The following is a 14278-nucleotide window of genomic DNA, read 5'->3' as shown; positions in this document are numbered from 1 at the left end:
GGCACGTAGTGGGGGGCGGGCCTGCGGCGTCAGAGGCCGGCGTGACGTTGCATCAGCCTGAGGCGCGCCGAGCGTTCTACCGGAGGAGTTGACCCTGGATCCCGGGACCCTGGCAGTGGCGGGCTGCACAGGCTCCCCGAAAGGGGGGTGTAGATAGTGACCTGTGCTCGCACACAGGCGTCTTGGTGGCGGCAGCAGCAGCCTTAGCGTCTCATTCCCGTCTCTGGGGTCCGCGCTTTTAGCCGCGGCTCGCGCCCGTCTCCGGAGTTCCTTTAAGCAGCGCTCTTAATCCCCTCTCCTCGCGCACCAGGAAACAAAGAGGTAAGAAAAAGTCTCTTGCCTCTTCGGCAGCCCCAGACTTTTCCCCGGACTCCCTCCCGGCTAGCCGTGGTGCACTAACCCCCTGCAGGCTGTGTTCACGCCGCCAACCCCAGTCCTCTCCCTGCGCTCCGACCGAAGCCCAAGCCTCAGCTCCCAGCCCCGCCTGCCCCGGCGGGTGAGCAGACAAGCCTCTCGGGCTGGTGAGTGCCGGTCGGCCCTGATCCTATGTGCGAGAATCTCGCCGCTTTGCCCTCCGCACCCCTGTGGCTGTGCTCTCCTCTGCGGCTCCGAAGCTTTCCCCCTCCGCCACCCGCGGTCTCCGCCCGCGAAGGGGCTTCCTAGTGTGTGGAAACTTTTCCTCCTTCACAGCTTCCTCCCACTGGTGCCGGTCCCGTCTCTATCCTTTTGTCTCTGTTTATTCTTTTTCCTTTTGCCCTACCCAGGTACGTGGGGGGCGTTTCTTGCCTTTTGGGAGGTCTGAGGTCTTCTGCCAGCGTTCAGTAGGTGTTCTGTAGGAGTTGCTCCATGTGTAGATGTATTTCTGGTGTATCTGTGGGGAGGAAGGTGGTCTCCGCGTCTTACTCTTACGCCATCTTCCCGGAAGCCCCTGTATGATTCTTTTATGTAGTATGTTTGAAATGACAAAATTTTAGAAATGGAACACAGATTAGTGGTTGCCAGGAGTTAAGAATGGGGGGAGAGGAGAGCTGGATGTTGTTATAAAAGAGCAACGGGAAGGATCCTTGTGGTGATGGACTGTTCTATATGTTGGCTGTGGTGATAGATGCATGAACCTACGTATGTGATAAAATTGTATAGGACTGAGTACGTACAAATGTGTACATGTTAAGCTGGGGAAATATGAATAAGGTCAGTGGAATGTATCAATGTCAGTATCCTGGTTGTGATATTAGAGTTTTGCAAAGTGTTGAGGGAAACTGAGTAGAAGGTACTTTCTGTATTATTTGTTATAACTGTATGTGAATCTACAATTATCTCAGTAAAAAATTCAATTAAAAGTAATCTAAATCAATTTACTAAATCTAAATTTCTTTAATTTTTCTACTATAGTTCCATTCTTTATCCTTTTCCTGATTTATTTTGCACACAGTTCCAAGATAAATAATTATACACAATAACAAGATAAACTTATTTTGCAGATTACTTCTTAAAGAGGAAAAAAATAGGGAGATGGATACACATGCTCCCAATAACAAACAATAAACAGAACATTCTTGGATCTAGTGTTTTTTTCAACTGAGTCAGTTATATTAAGAATTATCTTCTTTCATTAAAGGAGTAGAATTTCAAAGAAGACACTTGCTTGGATGTGATCAGGCGGCACTTTTCTTTGATAATGAAGTGCTTAAGACCTTCTGTTCTTAGAATTCATAGTAGGCACAGCATCGTGGAATTGAAGGGACGTAGCTCTTCAAGTCTATCTGTTCCATCTCCCTACTACTGCAGAATTGTTCTCTATGCTGCACTTATAATAAATGATGATTACTATGATTAATACTAATGGCTCCAACAATATTATGCAGCATAATGGCTCCAGCAATTATACTGAGAAGTTTGATATAGGAATTATTTTCCTGAGCTCATGCTAAAATTTCTTCTTGTTCAATATTATCTTGTTATTTCTATTTATTTCTCTCCTAAAATACCCTCCCTATTACTTCCCCTGTAATGATAAGCTCACTGAAGTGAGGCCCTTTCATTTTGCTTTCCCCTTCACTGCCTGAAGCACTGCAGGCATTCAGTAAATGCTGTTTCACTTTTGATGTTGACATCTTCAAATGGAGACAGGTGGCTTCATGAGTTAAGACAGTCATTGCATCAACCAGGATTAATTTGATAATTTGCTTCAAGCTCATTATAATTTTGGCTCTTCTTCAAGCACCCTGATTTTTAAAAGATTAGTGCTGATTCCCCAGGCTTATTCATTCCTTTCAGATTTGAAAAATCTGACTCAAAATGCTCAGGAACTTTTTATGGTTTCATTATTTACAGTGATATTTAATGTAAAAAATATATAAGATCGTAATAAGGTTGACTTTAGCCAATTAAACATTGATAAATATTAATATTACTATTTTCAGATTTATTTTTTATTAAATAACACAGATCCATAGCAGATTAGCATATGAACTGGTAAATTTACAAACTCTTAAGCAGAAGAATAACATGCATAAAAAATTAACTAAGCAGCTACTGTACCACTTGCTGCTCTGATGTTTTAAAAAACTGAGAAACACAAGATAAAATGAGCAAATTACAGGAACTACATCTAATAACACGACAGGTTAAATAAATTAGATTCTATCACCTGAAGAGACCATATTTTCTACAGTGCCTGTCAGAACAGTGCGTTCAGTGAAGGTGCTTAGTGAATGTTCATTGAAATGAATTTACAGACCCACTGGATATACAAATTCTGCTGTTGAAAGCAAATCCATAATTATCCTGATGCTGATGCTGATAAATCAGAAACCAAATCTAACGCAAGTAGAGTTTATGTTGACCAGTGTGTCTTGTTTGCTGAATGTGACCTGTAAAGAAAAAGTGATATACTGACTTGAGATATTTTAGTGCCTTATCTGTGGGAAGCACCACTAACCTGAGAGAAAGAGAAAACATACACGAGAGATTCAATAAGAGGCAGTGAGAACTGGGTCTGAGCCACAGAAATAGTTACACACACAGAGTGTGGCTTCACATTTAGACGACCTGGGAGATTCCAGGTGTGGGTTTCTGTTCTGCTGTGTGGTCAACCTCATGGCTCCAAATTGCAGACCCGAATTTGGTTCAGTTTCTCCAGATCAACTAAATAGTTGATACCAAACTTAAAACACAAATTAAGGGCTTTCTGTATGCCCAAACTTGGACAAAGTATGGGAGAACACTAAAATTATTTTTTTTGCCACACCACGTGGCCTGCGGGATCCTATTTCTCCGACCAGGGATGAACCCAGGCCCCCGGCAGTGAAAGTGCAGAGTCCTAACCACTGGACCGCCAGGGAGTTCCCCAAAATGATGTTTAAATGGTTCCTTACATGGTGAACGGGAGGAGCCTGATGGTGTTAGTATAATGTGGGAGAAGGTGGGTAAGATTAATAGGCACAGTGGGTGTGGGTTGAAACTGGGAAGCGGAGGATGCAGAACGAGGGCTCCTGACCACGATTCCTGCCCTCTCCAGTGACTTAGATATTAGGATCTCCAGAATGGTTGTCCGCTTAACCATAATGATCTCCTTGCCTTGAATTCTTCTCATCGACCCCCTTTTCAGTGGTATCTCAAGATTGCTAAAACCAAGAGAAAAGGCAGAAAACATTTGGTTCCCAGAAATACTTGACTGCCCCCTCTGTTGGACAAGATGGTTTCTAGTGCAATCTATTCTTCAATGAGATCAGAAAATGTTGAACTTGGTTTTCTTCTTCTGAATCCCTCTCTGAATTTAAGTGCACCTACATGTTCCCAGAAATCAGTGTTTAAGGCCTAGAGCCATATGCCCTTTGCCCATATCTTTCTAGGAGATGTATATGATACCCAGCACTACGACTATAATAAGGTTGCAATTTAATTAACAGATATATCTCTTTATTGTCAAAATAGCCAAAAATAATACAAATCCATCATTTAATGGAAAAACACTGGGCCAAATCTGTTTTGTCCAGCAACTAACTGCTGGCCTTACATGAGTCCCCAGACTTCCCTGGCTCCCAGCTTCCTCATCTATAAAATAAAAGGCTTCTCCTTGATAACCCCCCCAAAGTCCCTCCCTGCTCTGACACTCCCTGATTCTGTAGAGCACTGAGAGAGAGTGAACTTTCCCTCATTTCTTTTTTTAAATTGGGGTATAGTTGCTTTACAATGTTGTGTTAGTTTCTGCCGTACAATGAAGTGAATCAGCTATATGTACACATATATCCCCTCTGTCTTGGACCTCCCTCCCCCTCTCCCCTCCCCCCTCCCCAGCCCCATCCCATCCATCTAAGTCACCACAGAGCACCGAGCTGAGCTCCCTGCGTTATACAAGGTTTCCAATTATCAGTTCCATTCTTCTGGTTGCTTTGTATCCAAACCCAAATTGCTTGAATTGTTTAAGGGGAATTATCACATTTAAATATGTGTTTGAACTATAAGGGACAGTGGCCAAAGGAATCTTAACATAAGGCCATGTGACCCTTCACTTAATTGAAACAACTTCCTGTTTCATCAACCATCCAGTCATCCACGCTTGCACTGGCCTTGAGATGCTTTTAATAAGCTGTGTGACTCACCAGGAAAACAAAAATAATAGGTTCTGTTAGTGTTTTAGACTGTTTGCTGGTAAAATTGTCCAAGGGAAGACATGATACAAAGGTGCCGATCAGCATCTTGGAAAGAGATTGAAACTGAGGTTGTGATAAAAAAAGCAGAAGGACTCTTAATATTCTTAAGTTTTTTAAGTAGAAATAAAGAATGATAAATAAATGCTATCCTTTCTCTGGGGTAATTGGTGATAACAACTCACACACACACAAAAAAAATCATGCTATTTCAGCAAAGAAAAGTGATGATAATAAGAGGCCATGGCAAATAAAGAAGGATGTTTACGCTGGTTTAAGGAGATCATCTTTGTCGGTGTTTTACTTCCTTTTCAGGCTGCTGACCTAGTCTATTTTGATAGTGATAAGAGACACTTTGAGAGGTTTTACAAATACTGACTCTGCATAAGTTTGCAGTTATCAGTAAGCTTGGCCCCATGCCACTTATGTAGGCAAAAGAAAATGAAAATAAATGGTGCAATGCAGAGTTTGCCTCGGAATTGAGTATTAAGGGAAGAAAGGGGGAAACGTATGTGAGCGTGTGTGAGTGTGAGTGTGAGTATGGGTGTGTGTGCGTGTGCCCCAGATGAGGCATGCTCGTGGGTGGGGAAGCTCTTCTTCAGAGGACCGTGAGATTTAGCCTAGGGAAAGCGTGAGGCCTCAGACTTTAGTTTCTGTAGACTTCAGGTGATATTTCATCTCTTCATATTTTGTAGACATTCTTACAACTGGGACCATGAAAGATGGGCTCTTAAGATTTGATGGGGCCCATCTGAGTTTGTCACATTAAATCAAAATGTCCCCCTTCTCAGAGACACTACAGGTGGGTTCCAGGCTTCTGAATAGGTGCTAGCAGAGTGACAGCCTCATCAATGATATTCTGGCCTTTCGTGCCCCAGGGTCCGTGACACGTAGGTCCCTTAGGTGTTATGAGACTTTAAGTCTTTTGCTGCAATGGGATAGGACATGACGGAGACAGAAATTTTATGTGTTTAATTCAGTTGCACTTGTTATTAAACTTCAATCAGTCTATTTACAATGCAGTATGAAACCTAAGGTGATGTCTGAATCAAATATTCTATTAAACAAATTGCAATATGTAGTGGAACTTTATTATACTCTTTCCATCAAGGTGATTATCTGCGTGCATTTACAAACGCCATATACCAACACTTGCAGTTTTCAGTTCTTCATATATATTCTATAACACATACATATATAAGTATGGGGTGTGTTCTTTCCTTTTAGAAAATCCTATACAGTAAAATCTGATGTTGGGAAACAGATAACCCTCAAAGTGGTTTTTTTGTATTATCACAGAATTCTTTACTTTCCAGAATAGTTTCCCTATTCAATTCCCTCTCCCACCCCAAATTGTTCTGTTTAGCATTCTGTAGTTTTGCCTTTCCCAGAATGTCATGTAAATGGAATGTAACCTTTTCAGACCAACTACTTTCACTGAGCAATATGCATTTAAGACTCATATGTCTTTGCATGATCTTTTTTACACATGCCTGCAAGTCTTTGCTTTTCTGCTTTCTGGCATAGCACAGGCTCATCTTGTATTCCATCCCCCCACCATCCTAGCCCTGAAACTCTTCCTTTTCTCAAGGAGTCCAGTATAATGGCATTTAGAAACCAGTATCAGGGCACACAGTGTGTTTATTGCTACTGAGGTATCATCGTTTCTAGGGCCCTTCAGTAGAGAGAGTTAGAGTATATATTTATTTAAGCCATGGCTGAATCACACTGAATCCTCTGTTCCTCATCCAAACCACAGGGTTCTTCCTTTAATGGAAAGGTATTCTACATTCATTAACTCAAATCAGTTCCCCCTAGTCAGGAGTGTTTCTTGTTTGGCATTCAAGTTTGGAACCATTTATTTCTTATTCTGCTCCCAGCTTGACTCAGTAAAGGGAAAGCTGATGTGAAAACTGATTAGCTTTTAGGGGAACCACTTTTCCCAAGCAGAATACAATAGTTTCCATCCCTTTTGCCTGGCTCTGAAAGTGCAATCTGTTATTTCTTTTAGTATCAATATCAAAAAAAAAAAAAAGCTTTTGAAGATCCTAAGTACTTCACATGTCTCCAAGGTTCTGAGGACAGCCCAAATTGTATAGCTTTCTCCAAGGAGAGCGCAGGAGAGAGAACAGAAAGGACACGGGCTGACTGTCTCGTGATCTCTTACAGTCTACATTTGTATTTCTTAATATTTGGAGTCCTAAGACTCGGAGAGTTTACTTCTGTTACCAGATAATTAAGATGCAATGTCTTAACTATCCTTCTTTTCTGTTGCACCTCAAGGGTGTGCTGTGGAGAATGTTGCAGAACTTTGTGTCTTCATTGGCTCCAAAAGGCTGCCCTATTTCCTCAAAAGAAATGTTTTTCGTAGCAAAGCTGGCTTAATTTTCAAGTGGCATGGTATAATTAAAGTGATGGTAACAGTGACAGAAGTGCAGGTTTCCTGCTTCTTTCCTTTCAATGACATCAAAGGAGGAAACAATATAGAATGCAAACATGCAAACGGAAGATTTCTTTGTCCTCCTACTGCGTTTTGTTTGAGGTTCCAAATTCAACATGCAGCTAAGGCAAGGAGGGCACGCAGCAGCTGCAGCCAGGATTAACTGCACTGTCTTGTTGTTTCGCCAAATCCATTCCTGAAACAAAAATGAAACAGTCGGGCTTCCCTGGTGGCGCAGTGGTTGAGAGTCCGCCTGCCGATGCAGGGGACACGGGTTCGTGCCCCGGTCCGGGAAGATCCCACATGCCGCGGAGCGGCTGGGCCCGTGAGCCATGGCCGCTGAGCCTGCGCGTCCGGAGCCTGTGCTCCGCAATGGGAGAGGCCACAACAGTGAGAGGCCCGCGTACCAAAAAAAAAAAAAAGAAAAAAGAAAAGAAACAGTCCCTGAACCTTCTTAATCTTTGGAGGTGAGGCCGAATACACGGTGCAGAGAGTGCTGCGCTTCGGAAAATCTCTACTTGGGGCCGGTTTTACCACTTAAGGCAGCAGTGGCTTTGAGCGCAGCGCTCGTTCGCTCTGAGCCTGTTTCCTTCTCTGCAAAATGAGAATAAAATTCACCACTTTGCTTACCTCATAAGGGCGCTCGAGGCTCAAATTAAATGCGATAATGTCAAAGAGCTTTGTGAACTCTAAAGAACTATAAATATAAGGTGTTATTAGAAGTGGTTGGAAGGAAATGATGAGACAGCTTAATTTAAGTCATTTCAAATGACTCAGGGTCGAGGAGAGCTGTGTGAGGGTTAGATATTGTTATTGCTCTATGGTAAGAGGGGAGAGAGGGCAGGGCTGGCAAGGGGAACGGGGTGATTTCTCCTCTCCCCCAGGAAGGAGGGCAGAGTTGAATCACTTTCTGAAGAAGGCAAGAATTATCACAGGGGTTTTGAGACTGCAACTATGATGATGAACCAGGATGTAATTAACAAGAGACATAAAGATGGTAAGAGGGGCCGAACGTGCTCCAGAAATACCGGAAGTGGAGCAAAAGATGGGGGAGTTGCCTAGAAGTGGAAAGAAAACAAAGGAAGTCAAGACTGATAAGGACAGAGGCGGGACAGCTGCTCACGGCATGCAGGGGCGGCTGCACAACTGAGAGGAGGTGAGAAGGCATTTTGAGACTCAGGACCAGAGGGCCCAGGGCGTCAGCAACCCCAGGGGCAAACCCTGGAGAATCAGCTGGAAAAGGGCTCCATATCCTAGACTAGTGGTTTTCAGACACCTAGAGATTTACTTATTTACAAGTGTCTCCTGTGTGCCAGGTACTGGACTATGTGAAACAGAAAAAAATTGAAGCTGCTTTTTTTTAAAACCCATTATGATTTATTCTCTACAATACTTTGCTGAAGAGTTCAGTGATTTGCACTCAGAAGTTATATGGCCAAGAGGCAACCAAGTGTAATACAAAGAATTGATCTAAGGTCTTTGCACTGAAGGCCATGCAAAAGGCTCTGCTTTGTTGAAGCCAGGCTTGGAGAACCCAGGGCCTCCCAGCTTCCCTCTGAAGCCTGTTGGCACCTTCCAAGACATCTGTGCAGGGACATAGGGTTCTACCGAGAGGTGGAGATAAGCCCACTCAACCTTGTTTCATCTCTGGCACCCAGCACCTGAGAGGTACTCAGTATTGCCCCAGTGAATGAATGTGATAGAGGATAGGTGGTCTACAGGAGAGAATTCAGATAAGTGGGTTCAGGGGATTCTGTAACTACATCATGAGGCTGTAACTTATCATCCACGCATAGTGGATATATGAAAGTTTTTCAAGCTTTAGACGTGGAATGTGGCTGGTTTGTCAGGAGTGCGGGAGGCCCCTAGTTAGGGGTGTGTGTCTAGCCACAGGAGCCAAAATTGGAGAGGGTAAGACAAGCCAGAATCAGAGGACACTTCTATGGAAAATATCTTGGTCATTTCATCATGAAAACACAACCAGTCCACTACTCGGCTCCTACACTAGTGGGGCAGAATCACAGATAAAAACACCTAACATTTATTGGGTGTTGACTACTTGCCAGGCACAGTAATAACCCCTTAATGCTGTGTAGTGACCAAATAATGGCCCCCAAAAAACATCTATGTCCCAATCCCTGGAGTCTGTGACTATGTTCCATTAGACAGCAATGGAGGAATTAAGGCTGCAAATGGAAAGAAGGTTACTAATCAGCCGACTGTGAGATGGGTTGATCATCCTGGATTATTTGGTGGGTCAGTGTAATCCCAGGCGTCCTTATAAGTGAAAGCAGGAAGCAGGCGTCAGTGTCAGAGAAGGAGAGGTAACGGCAGAAGCAAAGGTTGAAGTGATATGATGTGAGAGCTCTACTGGGCATTGCTGATTTTGAAGGTGGAGGGGGCCATAGTCCAAGGAATGTGGGCAGCCCCTAGAAACTGGAAACACAGGGAAACAGTTTCTCCTCCAGAGCTTCCTGGCCCTGCTGACACCTTGATTTCAGCCCAGTGAAGCCCGTTTCAGACTTCTGACCTCCGAACTGTAAGATAAAAATTGTGTTGTTTTTTAAGCCACTAACTTTGGGGTAAAGTTGCAGCAGCAATAGGAAACAAATACAGGTTTCCTCACTCCCCCTTTACAACTGCCCCATCAGATGGGTACTTAATATTGCTGTTTTGCAAATGAGTAGACTAAGGCTTGGAGGGGTTGACTCATTTGACACAGAGGTGAGTGTATGGCCTGACTCTGGAGCCACTTGAAGATGGTTTTACTTCTTCATTTCACAAATGAGAGAACCGGGGCCCGGAGATGTGTCGCAATCTGCCTCGCACGCAAGTTGCTGACGAGACTCACTGTTCCTCCATGGGGATAGGGTAGACCAGCGCTTCACAAACACACATGTGCCCACAAGTCCCCAGCAGTCCTGCTAGGATGCAGGCTCAATTCAGCAGGTCAGGGCTGGGATCCAGGATGCTGCATTTCTGACCAGCCCCCAGGTGAGGCCAATCCTGCCTGCCATAGAGTAGCAAAGCTGTACCAGTCCTGTGCCCTGCTTTGGGGGTTCTGAGCAACCCAGAGCCATCAGACTGCTTTGGGCATCTAGTGGGATGAGGGGGCCCTAGGGAGGGAGACACAGGAACAGATGCCTCACAGTTCTGTGGCCAAGGAGATTTAGGGTCTTAGAGGGAAAGGTCAGAGTTAAAGACAAGGCTATCACTCACTGGGTACCTTTGAGAAAGATGTCACTCAAACGTGATGATTATTGTTGTCATTTGAAAAGTCATTCAGAATTTGCTGGCATGGGTCTGGCATCACGATGGCCTTTATTCTTTTATGGGACAACACATGCAGGTCGAGGACATTTTCCTGCCGCAGAGACAATAGCTACATGTGATTGTGTGGGAAAAAGCAAAGGTCTCCATTCCCTGACATATGTTTTATGTAAAAATAATTTCTTTCGAGAAAAATAAGACAGTCAGTTTATCCTTCGAGAAACGTCTCTAAAGCTTTGATGAAATCAAGGAGCTCTTGCCCCTGGCCTCTTCCTCTCCTCAGCCACAACACCACGTACACAGTGGACTGCAAACTAGGACAGGCAGGTAGTTCAGTCTGTAACTGCAGTTGTGTTTCTCTGAGTCTTCATTTTGTGCTTCATTTTAAAAGAAGTATGTGACGTGTGTGGGGGAGCTGCTGGGAGTTTCCCTTACCCTTTTTCACTGCGATTGCGGAATTGCCAGCTCTCCGTGGCTCCCGGAGCTTCCTGAAGGCTGGGAACGTTCTGCTTTCATTTTGAAACGACAGCCAGGCACGCAAGCAAGAAATAGCAGCTTTTGTTTCAGATACAAGAAATCAGAGAAGGAAGCCAGCGTTTTGCTGTTTCCTAGGGGTATAGAGTGAAAATATGCCTCTGTGTACTTACAATGGCTCAAAAATGAAAGGATTTTTTTTCCCACTCATCTACCTCAGCACTATTAACCTTTAAAGCTCCCTAATCTACAGTTTGAAAATGGACCTTTAAAGTGTTTCTAGGGACTTCCCTGGTGGCGCAGTGGTTAAGAATCTGCCTGCCGATGCAGGGGACACGGGTTTGAGCCCTGGTCTGGAAGGATCCCACATGCCGCGGAGCAACTAAGCCCGTGAGCCACAATTACTGAGCCTGCGCTCTAGAGCCCGCGAGCCACAATTACTGGAGCCCACGCGCCTAGAACCCGTGCTCCGCAACAAGAGAAGCCACCGCAATGAGAAGCCCGCGCACCGCAATGAAGAGTAGCCCCCGCTCGCTGCAACTAGAGAAAGCCTGTGCACAGCAACAAAGACCCAACACAGCCAAAAATAATAAATAATAAACAAATTTATTTTTTTAAATAAATAAACAAGTTTATTTTTTTAAGTGTTTCTAAAATAAGGTTTCTACAGACTTTCTTAGCTCTAGGGTTTGCTTCTGAGGATAGTGGTAATTCTTCTGGAAAAGAATAAAATATATCCATTAGTCGTCGGGATCAGTCAGCAAGCACCGAGCAGCCCTGTGAAGTACAAGGGAGGTATCCGGCTGGGCTCTTTGCCTTCTTCGTGTCTGGATGCTCCGAGCATGACAGGTCTGGACACCAAGACCTTTAGTGGGGAGGACTCTGGCCAGCCTGGGAACTTGATGTTATGGGCAGTTTTCAGTTATCAGTGTGGGGTGGTGAGAAAACACAGTTTGGGAGTCAGACAACCCTTGTTAGTGTGTTATCTTGTCCAGGGCCCCCAACCTCTTTGGTTTACTTCACTATGGGCTTGTGTCCTTATCTGCAAAATACAAATAATCACACCTCCTCTCAGGATTATTGTGAGGATTAAAGGAGATAATACAAATGGCACAAAGTAAGCCCCTAAAAGTATTTGCTCGTCCACGAGCCAGAAATAAAGAGACTTTCAAGAATGATTTCTGTTTGACCATGGAATGTATTATGTTACTTTCTGCCTTGAATCATTTTCCTCATTTTATTTTCCTTGGCCTACCAATAATATCCTTTTTATTTCTTTTGCACATACAATTGATGATGGGAGAGACAGATCCAAAGGACAATTTGTGGCCATCTGTTGTGGTCACAATCCACGGAATGAATACATTCAGGCACATACTGGACAGATGGCTGTTTTTAGAAAAGTGGGTAATAAATCAATTAATTGATTTATCCTGGTGATATGAAACAAAGATTCAGTGCCAGAAGAGACCTTCTTTGGTGCCTACTAGTAATTGCTGGGGACCAGGAGACTTAGACTGGTTTTCCTTTCTTTCCTGTCTCCCTTCAGTTCCCCCCACCCTGCCCCCTCCCCTGCCAGCTGGCAGGGAAAGTGCTTCCAGGGTGATACTGATGGGAATGCTCCTTCCTTTGCCCTCTGCTCATATCCCTTAAGCCACATAGCCAAGGTCAGCTCAGGTGAGCCAGGTGCCAGCCCTACCTCTTCACCTTCCCCAAGCCCATTCCTCCCCCACCCCCATCCTCAGGGCAGAAGTTGTAACACTTTACATCGGGGCAGAAGGATTGGAGTGCTGGCCAGTTTCCTGCCTAATTACCAGTCAGAGCGAGTGAAGCTTAAACTGCAGGGCACTTCCTTTGCACTGGCCCTTCTAAGACCCTAGAAATAGGTTCTCATGATCATATGGTTTTTTAAAACATAAAATTTGCAAGAGATATTTTAACCACAATCGGTGAAGATCCTGTTTCTTCTCTGATTTCCCTTCCATCATTCTTTCCCATCTGGCAGTGGCATTGTGGGTTTCCATGGGTATTTGGGGGGAAGTTGAGTTGGAGATACATCTAGTTTGGGACTGGTTGCTCACGGGGTCTGCTACCCAGCTATGATTCCAACTTCTTTTCAACAGCACCCTGGGAATTCCCTTTGCTCACACTCTGTGTTGGAGCCCCTGTTTCCTAGAATCTGTGTCTTCCTCTTTCGTGGTCTAATTCCTTACTTTGGTAGAGCACATCCTTCTGGAACTTTCTGAGAAGGAGTCGGTAGAGGGAAATTTTGAAACACTTGCTGGCCTGAAAAAGGCTTTATTTTACTTTCATATTTAATTGATAGTGTAGCAAGGCAGAGAATTCTAGGTTGGTGAAGAGTTCCCTCAAAACTTTGAAGACGTTTCTCCATTCCCTTCTACCTTTTGGTGTTGTCGAGAAATCCAATGTCATTCTTTCTTAGTTCTTTCTGTAAACTTTCAGGATCTTTTCCTTATTGTGGGTGTTTTGAAGTTGTGCAGTAGCATGCCTTGTTGGGCCTTTTGTCTTTCAGTTTTCTGTTTCTGAGCATACTTCAGTTCTGAGAAATGTATTAGCTTCTTAATAAATGTGTCCTTGCCATTTTCTTTGCTTTTTCTTTCTGGAGCACCTAGTATTGTTTTATATTTTGTAGAGCTCTGCTTTATACCAAGAACAATTCTAGGCTCTTGGGACATAAGAGTGAACAAGAGATAAAATCCCTCCCCATGTGAAACTTGTATCCTTACAATGGTGGGTCAGATATTGGAGTCTCTGAATTAATCCTCTAACTTTCTTATCTTTCGTATTTCCCCTCTTTTCCTTTATTTTTCTAATTAAGACTGTACTTTTTAAAGTAATTTTAATTATAGAAAAGTTGAGCAGATTGTATAAAGGGTTCCCATATGCCCCTTTTTCCTGTCCCTTTCCTGCTTCACTTTCCTCTGTTATTAAAATTTCTCAGCAGTGTGAGACATTTGTTATAATTGATGAACAAATATTGATACATTTTTGTTAACTAGAGTCCACAGTTTTCATTAGGCTTCACTCTGTGTAGTACAGACCTGTGAGCTTTGACAAATACATGTCATGTACCCTCCATTACAGTATCATACAGGATAGTTTCACTGTCCAAATCACCTGTGCTGCATTTATAGCCTTCTCTCCCTCCAACAAGCCCTTGGCAACCACTGGTTTTTTTTTTTATATATATATATATAGTTTTGCCTTTTTCTAGAATGTCATATAGTTGGAATCATACAGTATGTAGCCTTTTTAGATTGGCTTCTTTCACTTAACAATATGCATTTAAGGTTCTGCCTTATATAACTGTTTATGGCTTGATAGCTCATTTCTTTTTAATGCTGAATAATATTCCATTATCTGGATGTATCACAGTTTATTCATCTATTCATCTGTCCAAGGACATCTTGGTTGCTATTCA

Source organism: Lagenorhynchus albirostris, chromosome 18, assembly GCF_949774975.1.
Source record: "Lagenorhynchus albirostris chromosome 18, mLagAlb1.1, whole genome shotgun sequence".
Lineage (NCBI taxonomy): Eukaryota > Metazoa > Chordata > Mammalia > Artiodactyla > Delphinidae > Lagenorhynchus > Lagenorhynchus albirostris.
The sequence above is the reverse complement of the archived record's forward strand: the minus strand, read 5'-3'. Positions refer to the sequence as shown.